The sequence below is a fragment of the Cydia strobilella genome, chromosome 6, assembly GCF_947568885.1.
Source record: "Cydia strobilella chromosome 6, ilCydStro3.1, whole genome shotgun sequence".
Taxonomy (NCBI): Eukaryota; Metazoa; Arthropoda; class Insecta; order Lepidoptera; family Tortricidae; genus Cydia; species Cydia strobilella.
This window is the reverse complement of record NC_086046.1, coordinates 20,280,539-20,304,410: the sequence shown is the minus strand read 5'-3', so window position 1 is coordinate 20,304,410 and position 23,872 is coordinate 20,280,539. Positions and strand designations below refer to the sequence as shown.

Genomic DNA, 23,872 nt, shown 5'->3' with positions numbered 1-23,872 from the left:
CAAAGACGGCGGCAAACCGATGGAACGGCCTTAAGCTCTTTTAGGATGTATTCCTATAGCAATTAGCCTTATAATCGCGTGTGAAATAAAATACATTAGGCCCTTTCTCGCTCCAATAAGCCCTAATACAAAAAGGTGTACCGGCCCGACCCGCTTACAGCAAATTGGTACCGTAAGTTTCGGAATTCATTTCCTGTAGCCGATTCCGGTTGCAAAATCGATCAGAAATTTCTCGTTCCCTCCTTCTCTGTTATGTGTACATGTGAACGAGTGAGTGAATATTGCAAAAATGAACAAATTGGGTTTTAAGGGTTTTCATTAAGAATTTGTTCTGAAAGTTTGGTTCAATCGGACCTTTTAAGTCATGTCCGATCGATGGGCACTAATTTATACAAAGTATATTTGAAAGTGTTTAATTTTCTTATAATAAAGATTTTTATATGTATATTTGTTTGTTGAGGGAACTGAGTGATTCGTTGCGTCACGAGTAAATGAAGTGTAGGATAATCGTAAAATGTTAAAGTTTAGTAAATATTTTGGTGTTATAACTGTTAAAATTGGGTCACCTTTATATTGCTTTAATGCAATGGGTCCCATATACGCATTTGATGCTCAAAACAAACCTGATCGACTGATAGCATTAACGAAAACTTGTCATTTAACCTATTGTTGGGAGCTCTGTTAACAACCACACATATGCACGGCGTAGTGCACTGCAAACCCTCTACTCAACAGAGGAAAAATATCGAAAATCTAAATTTCGTTTCGTTAGTTTCGTTCGCCTCTCTATCCTTGCATATTAGATCGATAGGGAGGCAAATAGACAAACGGACACAGTGGTTCACGGTAGGCTCTATGTTGTTAAGGCGTCACCATTGGTGTAAACAAAGTATAAGCATATGCATACAATTCCGGCCGAATACCGACGCCTTTCCACTGCGCAATTCGCCACACGACTGAGCGCGCTGGTGTAACTAAATGCGATTATGACTCCAATGTATCGGTCCCATTCGTTGTGTTCGTAAGGCCGGTCTTTACGAAGTAATATATATATCTATGTTACATAAAGTTTAGTTGTCATGAAAATACTTACGCAAAGTGGCCGTTATTATAACTGAGTTTACGTACCTGAAACAAGAATGAGAATTATTAGTGTTTGTAACGATTATTTCAGGTTAATTCGAATGTGCACTGTCATCAAACCGATATTAGAATGATATTGGAATCATATCAGTTAGCTATAATTCGCGCGGGCGTTTCGCTCGCGCTAATACTTGTGCGTAAAAGTCTGAGCGAAATGATAGATAGATAGATAGATAGATAGATAGATATTGCAATCATATCAGTTAGCTGTCATTCGCGCGTTCATTTCTTCCCCTTAGGGGAGACCCAGGTGAGTTGTGACAGAGGAGAGTTGTGACATCGTTGAATTTTTTGAATCAATTAACTAACAACGAGCTCGCAATAGCGCGCGCGCGCACTGTTGCGAGCTCGCTAACAGTTAATAGGTTCCAAAAAAATCGTCAATGTCACAACTCACCTTGGTCTCCCCTACTAACTGCTAATATGATTCAAATATCGGTTTGGTGTCAGGTGCACGTTGGAATTGACCTGTAACTCTGTGAATGATTTGATTTTTATTAAGCAAATCTCGATTTTCGGGTCTGAAAGGATTATAAAAAATATTTTGAGCTATCGAGGAAGTCAAGGAACCAATGTGAAAATGCACCCAACAAAATACTGCAAACGACTCAAGCAATAATAAAACAAATGCATTACGGTCATCTTTCCGCGCGGCAAAGAGCCGTATAAAGCCCGCCATTCATTTCGGAAATGCCTATAAAATATTAACAGACACGGGAGAGGCTGCGGAATGATTCCACTTATAGGCGCATTAAGACCAACTGCCGGATAAAACTGGGCCGCAGCTTAGTGCGGCGCAGTCACTACTACTAACTTACTTGGCTGGCGCGATGACCCAAAATGAGTCTTGGACTCCAACACGAGAGCACGCCACTTTGCCCGGTTCAGAGCGATAACACGCCAGCTTTCGCCGACGCCGAGCTCACGGAGAAAGCTCAAAGCGCATCGTCTCTGCTGGTTTGGCCACCTCGAAAGGATGGGTGAAGATCGGGCAGCCAAAACGGGCCTACTTAGGTCGACCAACTGGACGCCGTCCTGTTGGTCGTCCTAGATATCGTTGGGCGGATATGGAGTGGAGGCAGTCACTATTTGTGAAAATATTTATATAATTAACGAAATAATTTAGCACTCTTATTTATAAACTTAGAAATCTAAATAGGTGATGAAAGCGGTATTACTTTTATCACCAATTTAGATTTCCATCAGCACAAAATCAATAAAAAATAAATACACTTTATCGCACAGAAAGTAGAAAAAAATACCGAGAATATAGCAACTCAAGTAGAGATAACGCCCGTCATTTTCATTAAGGCAATATGTATAATGTTCGAAAAAAAAAGTTATTATAATTATAATATTTATTACTAAATTACTGTGGCAGTTTCCTAATGTGGCTCTGTTCGCTGCTATGCTTTATTTAAAATTGTAGATTAAAAAAATCTTATACCTGTTTCAATATATTATGTGATTTAAAAAATATAATTATAAACTTGTATCTACTGACCTATATCCATTCTACCTACTACAAATAAGCTGCTTGTTTAAGTTACAAGTATACCTTTATCTGATCAGATGCATCCTCTACGATACATCATTTTGAATCGTCGGAATAGTACCTATATGAATCTTATCTGGGGCACAGCAGTTCCCACGCTAAGTCAATAAACACAACTAATCTTAACCAACTAGGGAACCAACCGAATTATTTTATTAATTTTATGAGACGCGGGTTCGATTCCCGCCTCGGCCACCGGTGGGCTTGGTCACTTTTTCTTTAGTGTATGATATCTATTTCAGTTTACAATTTATTTTTTATATAAATACCTAAGCGAACTGACTGTCATAAGCTGTGACGCGCGCAGTAAGTTGTCATCGTAATCTTTACGATGACCATCAAGAGTTAAGCATGGCCGTAAAGCGAATGATGTAAACTTTCAGCAGGTATTGTCTCGTTAACTTGTATATTGGTTTAGCTGGGTGCTAGTGGTCTGTGAAGAATGGCCGTAAAGCGAGTGATGTAAACTTTGAGCAGGTATTGTCTCGTTAGTTTGTATATTGGTTTAGCTGGGTGCTAGTGGTCTGTGAAGAATGCCCGTAAAGCGAGTGATGTAAACTTTGAGCAGGTATTGTCTCGTTAGTTTGTATATTGGTTTAGCTGGGTGCTAGTGGTCTGTGAAGAATGCCCGTACAGCGAGTGATGTAAACTTTGAGCAGGTATTGTCTCGTTAACTTGTATATTGGTTTAGCTGGGTGCTAGTGGTCTGTGAAGAATGGCCGTAAAGCGAGTGATGTAAACTTTGTGCAGGTATTATCTCGTTAACTTGTATATTGGTTTAGCTGGGTGCTAGTGGTCTGTGAAGAATGCCCGTAAAGCGAGTGATGTAAACTTTGTGCAGGTATTATCAAACATCAACATCAAACATTTATTCAGCAAATAGGCCACAGGGGCACTTTTACATGTATATTTTTACAAGCAATAAAATTAACCAAAAATTACAAAAAACAATTACACATATAGAATCAATAAAATATTAGATACTTTGTCAGAGATGTATCCAGTCTAAATGTCAAATTACACAAAAAAACTAATAAAAAATATACACACAACAGACAAGTACTAAAATTGTTTAGAGATGTAAAAGTCTCTAGGTGTCAGAGATAAAATATATATAATAATAAAAAAACGATTATCAAATTATCCTTCGAGATGTAAAGGGTCTCCAAGACTTGTATTGTTATATAATCAATAAAAAGACAAAATATTAAATCAGACAAACAGACAAGAACCGAATGAAGTGTCTCACGTTAATGCCACTCAAAAGTAAAGTTACATAGGTAACATGAAGCCCGTGTAAACTTAAACAGACCGGTCTCCACAAACAGCACCCGTTCACGAGTATGACGCGTATCTCAGCCATCGTCTCCCTCAACCTTCATTCGGGAAAGTATTGTCTTGTAAGCTTGTATAATATATTCCGGTCTGTTACGCAGCGTTAGTACGCGCACTGTTATTCGCGAACGTGAAGCGGCGCGGCGCGGAGCTGAGTGAATCAATCCTTTGATACCTATAGAACCTTGGGCCCGCCAAGCCGCGATCGCGAGTGTTCGACTACGTAAGACGCAGCGTGAAGAATAACCGTAAAGCGAATGATGTAAACTTTGTGCAGGTGTTGTCTTGTAAGCGTGTATATTGGTTTAGCTGGATGCTAGTGGTCTGTGAGAAAGGGAACATTTCATGTACCTAATAGTACATTTGAGTAACGCTTGGGAAATAATTTCATTGTTTTTTTTTTGTAATTGGGATATTCCTTAATATGTCAACACTCAACACAATGCATACTGTTAAAACGAATACACCAATCATCATCAAATAAAGGATTTAGTACAATAAAAACAGGCATGACTTGGGAAACTCCACCGGACGCCGCCATTGCGATGATGCTCATCTGTCAGTCCTTGCCTCGCTATAGTGATGTGACCATTTCCAATACCGATTGTTCGGCTGCGCGCTCGCGAAAGCTCATTATCGGTTATCAATACATACATCTACTCAAATATTGTTGTATTTCGATTGATTCATAAAACAAAAGAGTCAGTCTAAGCTAATATCGTAATATCGCACCACCTTTGATGTGACAAAGTGTGGAAGTTCCACTCTCACTCACTTAACACACGGAACTGTATTTAAACACATGTACATTTGAGTAACGCTCGGGGAATATTTTTAGTATTTTTAGTAATTGGGATATTCCATAACATGTCAATACAATGCATACGTTCACAATCTGTTACCTACTCCTTCAAATCAAACCTTAAAAAATACTATCTTCCTTAGTTTTTAATTGTTTCTCTATTTAATATGTACTTTTTTCATGTACATATGTGTTTGTGTACGTTTATGGTTATACTTATATATGTATACTAGTATGTGCATTGATATTAATGTTTGTGCTGTTTGGTAATATACAGTTTAACTTTTTATTTTATTTATATCTGCACCACCTACTGCATATTCAAATTTTCTTGCCTCCGCTACCCAAAGGTTATCTGGAAGAGATCGCTCTTAAGCGATAAGGCCACCTGTTGGTACCTATATCCAATTGTCTTTGTTTGTGTTTCTGTACACGTATTGTAAACTTTGTAAGCTGTGCCGCAAAGAGTATTGTATTCCTTAATAATGTCAACACAATGTTAGTGAATACTGCACTTTGTATAAACAAACAATAATCAATTAATCATGCATCAAACACTATGTATTCTTTTATATCTACAACGTATAACATCACAGTACAATAAAAAAAAACATGGTCACCATCCCCCACTTAAATATAAATCTTATATTCACAACACTCTCCGAAGCCAAAAACCCTGACAATTTTAATGAAAGCTATGAGAATTGATTTGATTCCATAATGCAGGTGCTGGCGACGCGCCAACGACAATTAACGACACTCGTTATCTAGTCGAGACCAATCTGCTTTGCTATTGTTAACGGCGTTTTATTAGTTTTAAGTGCATTCGCTGGATATTTTTTCTATGCAAATTGGATTTTTAATGGTCTAGTTTAAGGGCTTCGGGTTAGCGTTGCAGGGTGTTATATGCTAACTTTTACTTTTTTTGTAAGAATGTTGAGGTAATAAAAAATAAGAAAATTTAGTAAAAATAATTTTTTTTTACGAAGACAGCTTATACGAGTACAAATGGTAATAAGACATAGACTTTGCTTATCACTACTAAAAAATAACCTGCGCCTAAGAAAAGCCAACGGATTTTTATTTTTTTTATCTTTCTTATTTTTAATATGAATTTGCAGTTTTATCTATCTAGTACTACGGACGAAAATTTGGATAAGAACTAGTTACGCTAACCAGTATCTATCCTATTCGTCATTATCATGAACCTTGTAGACTTTTAATTTATAAGTATGTATTACTGTTGAAACATTTAAAACGTTACGCCTCTTAACGAAAAATCTTGGCACGTTACGGAGCGAACAAGAAAAAGAGCGATTTTCGTTTAAAAAACGTGAGTGACCTCTCGTGTGTCGGGAATCGGGATTATTAGTTATCTAATAGTTTCCTCGTACGCGGATCCGCGTTCCGGCATTCAAGGGCTTAATACTCGTGTGTTAAATATTTATGTTTAAAGTTAAGATTATACATGAAGTATTTTAAATCCATTTTAACCAAAGGCTCATATTATAAATATATATATATAATTTAAAACCTACCTAAATTAGGTACCTACTCATATTCTGAACTTGGTTCGTGGCTAAAGGTGGTTGCGGAAAGGGTTGATAGCTCTCTTGTCATATACATAATATTATACTAATTGGCATATATTATTTATTTTTCATAGTCTTGTGGAATAAAATATGGATACCTGGAAACCTGTACGGATTGAATATTGGATGAATTTCCATTTGTTTTTATTACTAAATTCGCTGTTATTTTGTCCTCTGTTGGATAAGTGTGCGTTCAGCAAAGTTAATTGATACAAGTCAGTTGACTATTAACTAAACACCTCACAGATTACAATATAAAGGGGCCCACTGATTATCAGTCCGCCGGAGGATATCGGCCTGTCAGTTGTTCGGAACTGTCAAATTTTTGTTCTAATTGACAGGCCGATATCGTCCGGCGGACTGATAGTCAGTGGGCCCCTTTATATCGCTGATAAGGAGGCCAATATGTGGCGTTATCTATGAAAAGGGACCTTATTGTCGATGGTGCTCGCTTACGTCGCACAGCGTTGTATTTGTATCGGAGCATCGTTTAAAAATTATGACAGAAGTGCCATCAACAATAAGGTCCCTTTCATAGTTAACGTTACATGTTTTAATGATGTCATTCTGTTATCATTTTCCCGTGCGTCTCGCTCGCGCCTATTACCAAACAAGTGTATGAGCGAAATGCAAGCGCGAGTGATAACTAAATTACCCTATTAAGATATCATTTTGATGTCAAAATGTACGTTCAAATTGGCCTCAAGCCTAGAATCAATACGTTCGTGTACTCTCACGATGATTATTGTATTAATTGAGTGCGCTGGCTCGCCGCCAGATCTGGCTTATGTGACCATTAGTTGCGCGGGGGCAAGTTCTCGAGTCCAGGGTAACATCACCAGTATTAAATATACATACATACATATAATCACGCCTATTTCCCGGAGGGGTAGACAGAGACCACGGATTTCCACTTGCTACAATCCTGACATACCTCTTTCGCTTCCTTCACTTTCATAACATTCCTCATACACGCTCGCCGGTTTAGGGTGCTATTGACTTGGCCTTTCTTCAGGATTTCCCCGATCTGATCAGATAAAGTCCGCCGAGGTCTACACAGTGTTAAATATGCATATCGAAAAGCGTTTTTAAGTCTATATAACAGTACGAGTTTCTCGCCTTATACCTATGAAATTATTAATTCTATGGAAATGAAGTTTCGGGCAGAAGCTAATTTATCTAATACAAATGAATGATCCATTGATTCTAAGGGCCTTTAAAATCAGGTGCCAGGAAACTTGAACTGGTATCTGCATTTGATGGCAGCTAGGTTAAAATGTCGTTTATCAACGTTGAATGTCGAGAAAACGGTGGGAATCGGATAAAAGGCGTTTTATTTAAGTACCTAGGTTGTGATTTTGAGATTCAACGTTTTAGTGGAGACTTTTATTTTTTGTAGTAAATAGTTTGGTGTTTTTCGTACATGGTGAGTTTAGGAAATTTTGAGGTTAAGTACTTTGATACTCGTATGCATTATTTTCTGGAAAAAGCGCTGGTGGCCTAGCGGTAAGAGCGTGCGACTTGCAATCCGAAGGTCGCAGGTTCAAACCCTGGCTCGTACCAACGAGTTTTTTGGAACTTATGTACGAAATATCATTTGATATTTACCAGTCGCTTTTCGGTGAAGGAAAACATCGTGAGGAAACCGGACTAATCCCAACAAGGCCTAGTTTCCCCTCTGGGTTGGAAGGTCAGATGGCAGTCGCTTTCGTAAAAACTAGTGCCTACGCCAATTCTTGGGATTAGTTGCCAAGCGGACCCCAGGCTCCCATGAGCCGTGGCAAAATGTCGGGACAACGCGAGGAAGATGATGATGATGCATTATTTTCTGGACTGTTCGTGTAACAAGTTAGATTAATTATGTTATGAATTCTTGTTTACCTGTTACCAAAAATCCTACACAAAAATATATCTATAAAATGTTGACTTGAAAACTGTAATTTCAGTCCCCCCTGCATTTAAGTTACGCCGGGTTACCATATTGTCGTTTCAAAATATTTATTTAAAGGGCATAAATCACCACGCAAATCAAGGGTGAATATTCTAAAATTTGTTCAACTGTTTACCATTCTCGAGCGATAACACGACATCAAAATGATAATTATCTAAATGATGTCAGTCCCGCGTGCATTTATAATATTACAAACTAAATAACATGATTCAAATATCATTCTGATGTCGTACGAATTGGCCTGTTGGCCTCAAAGTAGAATGAATAATTATGTATAATATATGACCTATGAAACTATAGCTCCTTCCTGAAATAAGCTCCTTTAAAGCCTTCTGATGTTTGCCCGCGAAATCATTTCAAGTATAAATCCCTCACTAAAAAAACGCAATAAGGAACAATGAAGGGAATTTATCCATCTTGAGGCACAAGTAAGCCCCTGTGGATCACCTCCGATAGACTGTGCAATTTAGGTCACCTATGAAAGTCAGTTTTCAATGGTTGAGTGACGTTTTTGTTTGAAGAAACGACACTCTTGACACTGACATATCCGATCCATGTCATCATCATCATCATCATCAAGTCAGCCGATAGACGTCCACTGCAGTGCTGGACATAGGCCTCCCCCAAGGCACTCCGACCGATCCTGTGCAGCTCGCATCCACCGAATTCCCGCGACCTTCACCAGGTCGTCGCTCCATCTTGTTGGAGGCCTACCGGCAGTTCGTCTTCCATCCAAGTCTTCTTTTTCTTTTTCTTTTCTTGATGGACTTGAGGGCGGTGTTGCCCGTAGCCAATGTCACGTAAAAGGGTAGGAACAAAATAAATGCTCTTAGAGCACGACGCTGTTCGGTGGTTGTTGTAGTTGTCTCGTAAAACCGTTAGCTAGATTTTACGAGAAGCACGTGGACTACCGGCCGTTGACTCCAAAATGGTGGTTAAACACGCTTTGAGATTAATTCTCCATTCACTGCACACTACCACATTAGATTATTGTATAATAAAGCTATCGATATTACACTAAACAATATTAATGAGCAAAAAACAAAGGAATTAATCACGAGGCTACTATCAAGATGGCGTTCGAACCGGAAGTCTCCTTCCATGTCGTACCTTTAGCAAATTTTTGACGTATCTTAAAGTTCGAATCAGGCCGTGAGTTGAATACCACATCAAATATATAGATAGAATACTCTTTTTTGGCACACCTCAGTAAAAGATACAACTCGAAGAAAACAATTACATTTTACAACCGCAAATATTTATCTCTAACGCGATTATAGTTAGTTACTTTTAATTTACGGTCGCAATCTTATATTTTATTAGTATGGAATGCCACCGCAATGTGCGGTTAAGAGTCGTCGCAAAATTCACGAGTCGTCTCAGTCTCGTATCATGATAAGATCAAAACTTTGACAAGTTGTAAAATTTGAATTCCTAAATACTCCATCTATAGGGTATAGATAATCTACGTCTCTCCTCACCACAAAAATATATTATAAGGCCGTGTTTGCATAATGCCCGGTTAATATCCGGCTGTGCTTGTTTGTGGAGTTCTTTGAGTTGCTCTTAAGCCGCCACTAACAAGTTGACTAAGTGTGTATTTGGCCTTTCGTCCTTCGGTGTCAGCATGGTTGCATTTTTATCACCTGTCACTATGCCTGTCACTTTTGCACTTACATACTTGTTAGAACGTGACAGGCATGGTGACAGGCGATAAAAATGCTACCGTGCTAAGCCCGCGGGTTTTGAATATGAAAATTGTGTACCTAAGATGGACAAGTGTTATGGTGACACAACTTTTTTTCCCTTAAGTATACCTTTTAGAGTTGCTACAAGCGTGCACTCATGAGGGATGAAACATATACACACACATCTCAAGTCATTAGGTGACTTACCGAGAAATGGGGGCCTAGCTACGATGACAATCGTAGATAGAATACGCAAACTGAAACTTAAATATTGTATGGAAATAGTCACATTACTTTTGGAAGCATCTGTTATCTTGTTACATTTTTAGGGTTCCGTACCCAAAGGGTAAAAACGGGACCCTATTACTAAGACTCCGCTGTCCGTCTGTCCGTCCGTCTGTCCGTCTGTCTGTCTGTCACCAGGCTGTATCTCATAAACCGTGATAGCTAGACAGTTGAAATTTTCACAGATGATGTATTTCTGTTGCCGCTATAACAACAAATACTAAAAACAGAATAATATAAATATTTAAATGGGGCTCCCATACAACAAACGTGATTTTTTTGCTGTTTTTTCCGTAATGGTACGGAACCCTTCGTGCGCGAGTCCGACTTGCACTTGGTCGGTTTTTTCTTTTTATTTGGCGTTTTTCGATGATTGTTATCTTGGCTACGCCCCCTGGACACCCGATACGACTATGAACTGCAACTGCGATGAATACGAAGGAGATTGTTTTAAAAACACAAATTACTTATATTGACCGGGACATAGACCGTGATTACCTTTTGTGTTGTTTTTGAGTTCCCGATATTTCGACGCAGTAACATGCATCTTATTCACAGGTGATTGAAGATAGCGGGTGGGTGGGCTAAAGTTGTGTAGACCGCGCTCGGTCTACCCTCATACACAAAAACACACCACAAAAGACAAAAGTGAAGTGAGTGAAGTGAAAAGTGAAAGTGAGTGAGTGATTACAAAAGGCAATCACGGTCTATATCCCGTTCAATATAAGTCTAGTGAAACTAACCGTGAATCATTCAAAACTCACAAATGAACGCGTGAATGACAGCTAACTGATATGATTCCAATATAATTCAAATATCGGTTTGCTGTCAGGTGCACGTTCGAATTGCCCTGATACTCGTAGTTAACCTTAATTGAAATTGTGTAGCCATATTGATAAAACGACTTTGAACTGGACGGCGCTCTAAGCTCGGAGTAAAATTTACCGAGCTGTACGACTTTGGGAGTACCTTTCAAGCACTTGTTGCGCTAGCACTAGGGTCAAACCAAACCAACCAAAACCAGTAGTTCTAGAAATAGTATTAAATAGTATTGCAAATGAATTTGTCAAAAAAATGGCGTCAAAATTAGTTTTTCCGATTTGCCGCCTTTTTCTATTGACAAAATTGGTTTTCTACAATAGTAAGCTTATAAACTGCCTAGGAAGATGATCCTCGGTATGAATCCTAATAAGTACCTGTGCATTTATTATGTTTAAAGGTTATCCTAGAATGATACCTCCACAGTCAAATTAGTTAGATATAAATATAAGATAGGTACATTTAAAGCCGAAACAATATTAAAAAAACCGAACAAGTGCGAGTCGGACTCGCCCACCGAGGATTCCGTACTTTTTCTTATTTTGTATTATAGCGGAAACAGAAATACGTCATCGGTGAAAATTCCAATTTCAATTTTGTCTAGCTATCACGGTTCATGAGATACAGCCTGGTGATAGACAGACGGGCAGACAGACAGACAGACGGACAGATGGACAGATGGACAGACGGACAGACGGACAGCGGAGTCTTAGTAATAGGGTCCCGTTTTTACCCTTTGGGTACGGAAACCTAAAAAACACCGTAAGATCATTTTGCGTACTGTTTGTTCTTCAAAAGTTTACCTATAAGTATTATTTCGTTTTTTATTAGGTAGTTTGCTAGGTGTGTATATGTGTTGAACGCCTATTAAAGTGTATAAGTACATTAAATACCCTAGGTTTAACAATTACCTATATAAAGCTGTGGAACTGGATTAAATACGTTAATTTAAAACAGTGGTCAGCCAATACGAGAGTAATAATCAATGAAGCGTACTAGTCTTTAAGTTAATTAAACTTCGATCCGCCCGGTGTACGGTAGATAATATTAATTTTCAGCAAAATTGTTCAGAACTAAAACATGAAAAACTCCCCATGTAAAGTCTATATTTTATGAAAACAAAAACGATGAAAACAACAAATTAATTGCTTATAGAATACCATCAGTTTTCCGTAGGCGGGGGCGGTCGTTTACTTAGTTAGGTATATATTCACCTTCACAGGCAGGGTCACTACCCACTAGGCCAGACCGGCCGTCAATATTATTTGGGACTGATCTCTTATTCAAAATACTGTCAATGACCCAGGGAAAAGCCAAACAGTAATCTCGAGAAAAACAATACCTACAATAACGAGTATACCTACTTACAGGGCTGGCGCGATGACCCAATAATAGGATAAATTTTATTTGCTACGAGCTTCCAAAACTCGCACTAATCTGTAAAAACAAGCATATTTTCAACAGCTCCCCAAGTCCCTTAGCCAACACCAACTAATTCGCATTATCGCCGAAGGAAAACGCCATTCGTCTTCATTACTCCCATTACTCGGAGGACTTAATTCGCTACGTTATTGCCGCTCAATGCGTAATGAACACTGTTTTAATATATGTGCCGTGCTCAATCGTGCGCGCTTTTCCTGTTTTTGCAATGAATACCTTTATTTTTGGCTAAAGCTGTGTAATTTTTTTAACGCGTGTGTGTGTGTTTAATGTTCGTCGTGCAAAATACAAATGTTTTATACATAAAAACCGGCCAAGTGCGAGTCGGACTCGCGTTCCAAGGGTTCCGTACATTACACAATTTAAACAATGTATTTTTTATGTGAAACCTGAGTGAAATGCCCATAAAAAACCCGTAGGGGTCGGATCAAAAACTAAGTAATTAAGACCGACTCACGCTTGACTGCACATTTCTAATAAGTTTTCCTGTGATCTATAGGTAAAGATCTACTTTGTGTATTTTTTTCCAAAATTTTAGACGCAGTAGTTTCGGAGATAAAGGGGGTGAATGGTCATTTTTTGCCTATTTTCTTGAATAACTTCTTAACTGTTTATCTTAAAATTATAAAAAAATAGATTTGAGATTCTCACAATGAGCTCTTTCATTTGATATGTAACACGATATAGTTTGAAGAATTTTATTTTTTAATTTTCTCATTTACCCCCCAAAAGTGGCCCCCATGTTTAAAATTCATTTGTTTACGTTACATGTCCGTCTTTGGGTCACAAACTCACATATGTTTACCAAATTTAAACTTAATTGGTCCAGTAGTTTCGGAGAAAATAGGCTGTGACAGACGGACAGACAGACAGACGCACGAGTGATCCTATAAGGGTTCCGTTTTTTTCCTTTTGAGGTACGGAACCCTAAAAATGATTTCGAACTCCATTTTATGATTGTTTTCACTTCGAATATTAAAATTGTAATAAAATAGTCATTAAAACTTTCTGGCACGTTTCTGGTTACGGAATGTTTCGGTGTTTTATTTATTGAACGACCATTTAGCGTAGTTGGAAAAACTATTTACTGACAATTTATTTTTCTTTACGTAAGGCAAATAAAGAGGTTTTAAGTTAAACTTTAGTACCCTTAGCAATAGGATAAAGATAAAGATAGTTTATTATTAAAGTATGTAGGCATATAACAATGCGCTTATGAACGTCAAATAAAGCTACGCCGGCTCTAACCTAGCACCGGCACCTCTGTCTAGAGAAGATTGAATTCCCCCTCACTTGGAGGAGGGTATCCCAATATGGGACCGACAACAAACTCGGCGGGACACATCTTTTCAAAACATTACATAAACAAAAACAAGAAAAAATACTAAATCATTTTACGGTTTAGACTCACTTGTGACTAAAACAAGTGAGTCTAAACCGTAAAATGATTTAATATTATGTCTCACAACAGTTTAATTTCGAAGAAAAAATACACTTGAAATTACTATAGAATGAGATAAGATAAAGGTGGATAAGAGGATAAAATACTTAACTCCATTTATCTACTAAAGCTTATGACGAGGACTGACACACGTTTTAAGATTAATAAAACTTGAATGGCAGTAAACAGTGAGACATTAGGACTAACGTTAACCAATACAGCATAACGGCATCCTAGCCTAGTGGGTAGTGACCCTGCCTACGAAGCAGGAGGTCCCGGGTTCGAATCCTGGTAAAGGCATTTATTTGTGTGTTAATCACAAATATTTGTTCCTGAGTTATGGATGATTTCTATGTATTATATAAGTACTTAGCACTGTTACGCTGCGTGTGTTTTGTATTGTTAGCACAGAATACATTGATGCGTACTATACAGTACTAGATTTATTTAATAATCCTTTTTATTATTTTATTATATTTTAGACTTAGTATTTATTTTTTAAATATTGACATCATTTTCATTGTTTTCTTGTGTTCTTGTATTGACATTGTTTTATTTATTTATTTATTTTACTATTGTGACATTTTAGCGTTTTAATTTATTTCTATTTGCATTGTTTTGTTAATATTAATTGTAATTTCATTTATACTGATGTTCAATTCTAATTCTTATTATTTGTATCTCTTTGGATATCACGGGCCTATAAATCCCGGTCTTTTGATAGGCTTGCGTGGGGATATAGATCCAACACGTAGAGGCCCCTTGGAGAGCTTTAATGTCATGTAGAACGCCTGCTGGAACCCGTTCACAGGCGCAACAATAGACATTCATGAACCGGTCGCAGCAGGCATTGGGACTATTGTAGAAAAAGTGAACAGTATACCGGTCTATAGATTGGAGGTTGGGTGGACAATGAGACTGGGCTATTGTAAAGACGTCCGGACACCTGCCATAACAATGTTTTCACAAGTTATCGAGGCAGGTGGTGACTTGCCGCTGACTAGATGGGCCCCTGAAACTGCCGTCGTAAAGACGACCAGGAGCAACACCGGTGTGAGCGGCTCAGGGGTATCGAGAGGTGTGCGCCGCTTTCTACCCAGTGGCTGTTAACAGCTACTGTGTCAACTCGCGTCTTATGCATCTTTCACTTCCACCCCTGGAGCATGTAGCTCTAGCGACTCCTCTCTGGACAGCCAATAAAGGCAAGCCAGAGCTGAGAGTCCTGCGGGTCCCCTTGGGGTCCACTCCGACCGACGAAGACACGCCGGAGACGGAGACCCTGACCGACTCTCGGGAGCACTCGGGTCCGTGGGGTCGTTACTCCCCAACAGCTCGCCACAAGCTGCCCTGCATTCTTATTATTATTATTACAAAAAATCGATGAAAATGAAAGCTGTATACATGTGATAAATAAACTAATCTAAACTATAAGTAATAGTATTGTAATACAGAGCGGCCACGCACCGCCCCGCCCCGACTCGAATTACCGCGCCCCGCGACAGAAATCTGGCGGACTTCTGGCGTATTCTCAGTACTATTTTTAAGCAACTTACTCCCACTATGACGCATGACGCGTGTACAGACGTGCCGTTCACACATAGAAAAGCAAGTGATTTTTGATGTATAGCGTGTCCGCCCTGTGCTGTTAGTCGACAAGATCGCCTGTTGTCTACCTCTATCCTTAATCAATTGTTTCTGTAAGCTGTAAGCTTTTACTGAGGTGTGCCAATAAAGAGTATTATATCTATTTATCTATCTACTTATATATATGTGTGGTATGGTGTGTATGGTATGTTTGTTTGCCACCGACGTGGTATAAAAACAATACAAGACTTATTGAGCTTACTGTGGGACTAGGTCGATCTGAGTGAAATTGTCCTATAATATTTATGTATTTATAACTAGTCGTAGAAAAGTTACAGCCTGGTAAGTCCTGTAACTTTTAAACAGCTTTAAGCTAAGGCTAAGTGCTACAAATGCAACACAAACATGCAAAATAATACAAACTCGAATCAGATATTATTCAGATTTTGCTATTTTTAAAGTAATTACCTATTTATATTTTTGTCATGTTACAAAAAACCGGAAAAAAAATCACGTTTGTAGCCTTCGGAAATTGTCATATACTTCGACCCATACTACCGAGCCCAGGTGGTCGAGCGGTTCAGGGTTCTGTCGCGTAAACTGAGGACGCTGGTTTGATTCCAGCCCTGAGGACTAGAGGCCTTGGTAATTATTTCCTTTGTATATGACATTTATTTCGTTTACTCTCTTACACACTAAAATAGACCAAATTTAATCTTAAATTTAATCTGTAAGCCGTTCTCTAAAACATCTTAAATAATCATCTCAAATAAAAACTCTCTTGACTGACCACTACATACAAAACTTACTAAATCTGATTACAATTAAGCAGCAAAATATCCGGGCAAAAACGGCTTAGCCCCGTCAATCGTGACGCAGGTCCGAACCATGACGCGTGCCCGGGAAAAAGTGACGCCGGCTAACATGACGCATGACCGCGGGAAAAACCCCCGGATTTGCTGCCCTCCGTCATTCCGGGATGTAGTGCGGTGTCGAGATTTCGAGGTGGATCTGAGATGCGTGATTGAAAAACGTGATGTGATTGGGTAAGGGGCGAGCTAATGAGGCACGTCGTCTAATACCATGGCATTGATCCATGGACAGCATTTAGGTGACCACTAATTCATTTGAAACTCAATCTGATCCATGAACAGCGAGCGCGGAATGTCTTATTAATAAAGAAAGCTTAAAGATTTTATTCATCTTTCTATGTTATCGAAAATAGGAGGGCGGCTCAAAAGATATATAAGTAATATATTTTTGTATCAGTGGATACCTAATTAAAATTTCCAACAAACATATGAAGTCCAGTACTGAAGTGCATCGATTAATCAACTTGTAATCATTAAATCAATTAACGTCACTCCATTACCGGAACAATCAACTGGCGAAATGAAATCATTACACCGACAACCGCTAGCATTAAATCGAGAATTATTACAACATTAATTCTACCTCGTACTAGCGAATATCCGAAACCATACATTTATTAGACATTTATTCAAATATGGGACGGCAAAGCCCTCCCGAAACGCTAAGCCACAAAATATGAATTTATCGCTATGCCCAGTATGGAGTTGAGAAACAAATTATTAAGCTCGTATTTTATTTACGCCATTTATGAGCCAGTTTTTTTTAAACACACCACACACAATCTTAAAAGAACTTTATAGCTTTATATATAAGAATAGAATTCGCGTACAAGCTGAGCCGCCATCAAGTATTTGCAGCGGGCAAGTTTTGTAATAAGCGCCCTTATTATATTAGTACCACTAGGAGGGCATTTAAGCAAATTTCAAGACCTTTGAATCTTATCGGGCTCAAATAAGCCTCGTCCTCTGAATAAAGCCCTCCGCGTAACTGAAAATGCCAATTTGTAAATGCTCAATCAATTTCTATAACGTAACGAAACTCGATTTAGGTGCGAGCGAATTTAGAGAACAAGTTTAGGGCAAATGAGATTCACTCGCTGTTGTTTGCCACTCGTTATTTTTAAAATTACAACGTCAAAGAGATGGCACCGAGGAGCGCCAACTTCTGGCGACCATAACTACAAGACCTCAACACACTTAAGGCGGCAACAAATTTCCTCCAATTAAATCCGTGTAGAGGGTCCGTGGAGGGTTCCATTAATTAAACCGGCTCTTGAGCCCCCTCGGTCCTGAGGGCCACCTCTTCTGCAGGCTCCACTCGACATAATCGCGGGCCAAAATTATGCCCTTTGATTATCTATGGAATCGCGCCGCCTTAATTGTGCTTGCGTAATCCGCGGTCTAGTTGTACGTAAAAGTTAGTGGAGGCGACGGGGAGGAAGGTTGGCATTGAAAATAAAACGATTTGCAAGTTACTCAATTTGTCTGCGTTACCTTAAGCTTGACTGGTAGCAATTGCTAATGATGTTGAGCCAAATTCTAGGATCAGCCGGCCTAGACAAGATGACAATCGCTATCGCTACGACAACGAAACGCTTTGTATCTCTCTATCACTCTTCCATATTAGTGCGACAGTGACAGTTGCGTTTCGATCGCTACGGACCACCCCACAATAGCGTCTCGCGAGCGTTGGCGTCTACTCAGCAGCAGCAACCATAGCTCGATGCAACGTTGGCGCAATTGCACAGCGACGACGTCATTTTCCATAGCCCTGACTAGAAACCGACGCTCAAAAGACGCTAGTGTGGGGCGGCAATAAGAGCCACCCCACACTAGCGGCTCCCGAGGGTCGCTGTGTAGTCAACTATGGCTGCTGCTCGACGTAACATTGGCGCAACTGCGCAACGACGTTTTCCATAGCGCTGACTAGACGCCGACTCTCAAAAGACGATAGTGTGAGGTGGCAATAAGAGCCACCCCACACAAGCGTCTCCCGAGCGTCGGTACTCAACAATGACTGCTGCTCGACGTAACATTGGCGCAACTGCGCAGCGACGTTTTCCATAGCGCTAACTAGACGCCGACGCTAAATACGTTAGTGTGGGGTGGCTCTTAAGGACTCGGTGAACAATACTGCCAAATCAGTCAACCATAACCCATACAGATGACCCAGGTCATAGATTAATCCGAATAATTAATTCAAACACGTGTCGGCTCGTCAGTAAGACGTCATTTCATTAACGCGCCGATCGGATGTCATTAGCACTTCCATTAGTGTCTGCAGTTGTCAATTTGTCTCTGACGATGCATCGAGACACAGGCCAATTCGAACGTACACTGATATCAGAATGACATCTAACCGATGTCATTCAGTTATAGTAAATTTAGCCCGTACTTGCCCGTACATGTATTGGTGCGGGCGAGATGCACGATAACTAAATACATAACATGATTCAAATATAAGTAATTTCAGTGTACGTTCGAATTGGCCTGACAGTTGAGGTCTGAGCATGCTAGGTTTGCTTATCATCTTATGATAGTTTTCTAGATTTATTTTATTCGTGCTCACTAGCGCCACTGCTAAATAATTGTGATTATTTAAATTTTACGATAGATATTTTTAAAAAATAGGGCCGCTATATACTGTATTTTTTATTTAAGTGCCTTTTGTATACATCAAACTAGTTTTTATGTTGCTGGATTCGTCGATCTAAGAACTCAAAACAAAAACGGCCGTTTTAACTTTGAACGCATAGATTGACGAATCCAGCAACGTACAAACTATTCTAATGTATTCAGCAGGTACTTAAATACAAAATACAGTACGTAGCGGCCCCCTTTTTTAAATACCTATCGTTAAATTTAAATTATCACAATTATTTAGCAGTGGCGCTAGTGAGCACGTTAATGGGCTCTTAAATTATACAATATACATTAAAATTAACTATAAGCTAAATAAATTGAAATAAATAAAATAAAATAAATCATATACCTACCTATGTTGTCGTCCTATCGTCAAGATCGTATCACAACCAGTTCAATACCGTAACAACTTGTTAAATCGGAATCAGGCTCAAGAACGAGTCATCATTCGCTTGTATTATCCCATTCATTTGGGGTCGGCGCAGCATGTCCTTTTCTTACATACCTCTCTCTCGCCCGTCATCTCATCATTCACTCGCATTCGTTTCATATCATCTCTCACACAGTCCATCCACCTTTTCCTCGGTTTTCCTCTCCCGATACTTCCCTGCACGTTCATTCGTAATACCTTTCTAGTCACATGACTTTTATCCCTCCATGTTGTACCACACTAGGCGATTCGTTCTTACTTTATCTAGGCTCAAGAACGAGTACGGCTCATAAAAGTAACAAAATTATAAAGCGGTTACGTAATGGCTACGTAAGTATAAAAAGGCTTGCAAATAAATGGCAAGCACGAGTAGCGCACAGAGCAGATAAAGGTGGCGGAAGCTCGAGCGCCCCGAACGACAGCCGCCGTGTCCGTTTCCGCCGCCGCAGTCGGGTCGCGGCGTGTGAATAAGAAATATTGAAATTCGAATGCGAGCCTGTTTACCGTTAGGCTTTTGTTTATAACCGACACGCTTTTTTCACGATAAGTAACTAAATAGAATTGGCACGGCGCCATTTGTCGGGGTGTGTTCGATAAACATTCAGCACTTTGTCAGCTTCTGTTTGAGATGTTGTGTCAATAAATGTAGATTTGTAAATACTTTGCAGTGTAAGAAACATTTCAATGCGTTTTGAAAAGAGTTTTGATGAAAATTTCAATAAAGTATACTTGAATATTATGATTATGAACCCATGATGCAAAAATAATGAAAACTTCAGAAAAATAATATCCCTTCGAGTGACAGGCAGCCGAACGTGTGAAGATTATATATACCTCTTAAGTTGAATGATGATCCCCTTGACAGTTCCTTTAACTCTCTTGGTTGGGCTTCATATAAATTAGAATTGAAGAAATATTTCTTTACCGTTTTTAGGGTTACATACCCAAAGGGTAAAGACGGGACCCTATTACTAAGACTTCGTTGTCTGTCCGTCCGTCTGTCTGTCCATGTGTCACCACGACAGACGACGATAGCTACAGTTGAAATTTTCACAGATGATGTATTTCGGTTGCCGATATAATAACAAATACTAAAAAGTACGGAACCCTCCGTGGGCGAATTTCAACGGCAAATTTCAACTGTCTAGATATCACGGTTCTGGTGACAGACAGACAGACGGACAGAGGAGTCTTAGTAATAGGGTCCCGTCTTTACCCTTTGGGTACGGAAACCTAATAAAAATGAACAGTCAAAGGTCAAAAAATAAAGCGTCACTTTATTATAAGATATTTAATATATTTTATTTTTATAAATGTAATTTTCATATAAAAACTTGCTGTCAAATATCATTAATAAAGTCTTACAGTACCTAAATAATCTTTTACAAATTGAACTGGCAAAACTGTCAACATGGCATTAAAAACTGGCCAAGTGCGAGTAGGACTCGCGCACCGAGGGTTCCGTACTTTTTAGTATTTGTTGTTATAGCGGCAACAGAAATACATCATGTGTGAAAATGTCAACTGTCTAGCTATCACGGTTCATGAAGACAGACAGAGGAGTCTTAGTAATAGGGTCCCGTTTTTACGCTTTGGGTACGGAACCCTAATAAAAATGAACTCTCATATGGACCATCATTCGAAGCAAGGTCAAAAAATAAAGTGTCACTTTATTATAAGCTTTTATTTTTATAAATGTAATTTTCATATAAAAACTTGCTGTCAAATATCATTAATAAAGTCTTACAGTACCTAAAAAAATCTTTTACAAATTGAACTGGCAAAACTGTCAACATGGCATTAAAAACTGGCCAAGTGCGAGTCGGACTCGCGCACCGAGGGTTCCGTACTTTTTAGTATTTGTTGTTATAACGGCAACAGAAATACATCATCTGTGAAAATTTCAACTGTCTAGCTATCACGGTTCATGAAGACAGACAGAGGAGTCTTAGTAATAGGGTCCCGTTTTTACGCTTTGGGTACGGAACCCTAATAAAAATGAAATCTCATATGGACCATCATTCGAAGCAAGGTCAAAAAATAAAGTGTCACTTTATTATAAGCTTTTATATTTATAAATGTAATTTTCATATAAAAACTTGCTGTCAAATATCATTAATAAAGTCTTACAGTACCTAAATAATCTTTTACAAATTGAACTGGCAAAACTGTCAACATGGCATTAAAAACTGGCCAAGTGCGAGTAGGACTCGCGCACCGAGGGTTCCGTACTTTTTAGTATTTGTTGTTATAGCGGCAACAGAAATACATCATCTGTGAAAATGTCAACTGTCTAGCTATCACGGTTCATGAAGACAGACAGAGGAGTCTTAGTAATAGGGTCCCGTTTTTACGCTTTGGGTACGGAACCCTAATAAAAATGAACTCTCATATGGACCATCATTCGAAGCAAGGTCAAAAAATAAAGTGTCACTTTATTATAAGCTTTTATTTTTATAAATGTAATTTTCATATAAAAACTTGCTGTCAAATATCATTAATAAAGTCTTACAGTACCTAAAAAAATCTTTTACAAATTGAACTGGCAAAACTGTCAACATGGCATTAAAAACTGGCCAAGTGCGAGTCGGACTCGCGCACCGAGGGTTCCGTACTTTTTAGTATTTGTTGTTATAGCGGCAACAGAAATACATCATCTGTGAAAATTTCAACTGTCTAGCTATCACGGTACATGAGATACAGCCTGGTGACAGACAGACGGGCAGACGGACAAACGGACAGACGGACAGACGGACAGACGGACAGATGTGCACACGGACAGCGGAGTCTTAGTAATAGGGTCCCGTTTTTACCCTTTGGGTACAGAATTCTAAAAATCAATGTCTCTGTCGCAGGTCAAGACAAGTCACCTTACTGAACAAAAGACTTATTTCCAATTTAGACATCTCACTAACAACTGACGTCACTCCCAGACTTCAGTCGTAAGCAAACTTCGCTTTTCCAGCGCCGTCTCCGAACCCAATTCGGTAATTTGACATAAAATAGGGCTTACTCATAAATCCCGTATTACCTAAGATTTAGTCGGCAAAGGCGAAACTTATTAATCCGAATGTGATTTAGTAATGTATAACACTCGAAAGCTCTAATCAAAGGGTTCGACGGCAAAACTGCTAAGGAGGTTCTAAGGCTCAAAAGATATAAAACCTGCGCAGTGACTAGAATATTGACTAGACACTATAAGTTGAACAAACACATGTTCCGAATTGGGAAGAAACAGGATGCGACATGCAGGTTCTGCCAGGAGTCAGAGGAGACTGCAATGCACATTCTCTGTTCCTGTAGACCACTAATGTCAAAAAGAAGTATCCGTTTAGGGCGGCACATACTGCAACCCTATGAGGTACAGAACATTACGGCCCAAAGAATCTGGAATTTTCTGGACTCAACGGGCATTAGTAACGAACTTTAAAGGGCCGTCACAATAGATCACTGCTTGGTCGACGTGACACTCACAGGCCCACAACACCCCAACAATAATAAATAAAAATTTGGTATGTATTTGGGCACTCATACACTTAATTAGGACGAGGTACTTAAGGTGAATCGTACAAGGCCGCTGGAGCGTATGTGGAATACGAAATAAACAGAATTATATGGATAAAAGCAGGTGTTTCCATTTATGTTTTTGTTCTGCTTAATTGTGAATGGTACAGTACAGCATAGCCAAATTATTTCTGTTAAGTTAATTTAAGTGTTATTCTAGCATGTTTAAAAAAAATGTGACAGTAAAAGCATATTTTTTTTCGTATTTTTTAAGTACTTCAAATTAGCATTTGATCAACTTTTGTTATATCATTCTGAAGCAAATATTAAGTTTTTGAATTTGAAACATTCATATTTACAAAATCTTATCTCATAAAAATTAGACATTGATTTCGGAATACATATGTGTAAAATTTTGTGAGCACGGCTTGACAAGGATATGACAATAAATAAACGCATTTTTGAGAAAAAAACACCACTGAATTTTACAGAGGAGATATCTAACGCTGATAATTATTATTCACTTGCATTATTGAACACTTCGAAGAACAGTCCGTTACACGTTATTCCAACGTTGACCTCTTAGACTATCAAATCATCTGCATAATATATTATTAACGATGCTCTAGCAAGCAACTAATGGACCTTTGTGTCCATATTAACCGCCCGGGGAGCGATTTCGCTCGCCCTGTGCATTTGACTGCTGATATGGTATCTGTGTAAATTGAGCAAGTCAAGTGGTACTCTATGGGTATAATTATGTTACAACTTATAGTTAAAGCAAAGGA

The 23,872-nt window shown here is 38.9% G+C and overlaps 1 protein-coding gene and 1 long non-coding RNA gene across 11 annotated transcripts in view; one reads left to right on the top strand and one right to left on the bottom strand.

Annotated features, from left to right (window-relative positions):
• The window catches only part of LOC134742269 (disintegrin and metalloproteinase domain-containing protein 11), a 784,213-nt gene that overhangs the window by 454,065 nt on the left and 306,276 nt on the right, over window positions 1-23,872 (bottom strand). The window lies entirely within an intron of this gene.
• The window catches only part of LOC134742286 (uncharacterized), a 529,938-nt gene that overhangs the window by 257,898 nt on the left and 248,168 nt on the right, over window positions 1-23,872 (top strand). The window contains exon 2 of the long non-coding RNA XR_010127927.1: window positions 3,915-4,088. This is a non-coding gene — a long non-coding RNA (uncharacterized LOC134742286). The remainder of the gene's footprint in view (window positions 1-3,914; window positions 4,089-23,872) is intronic.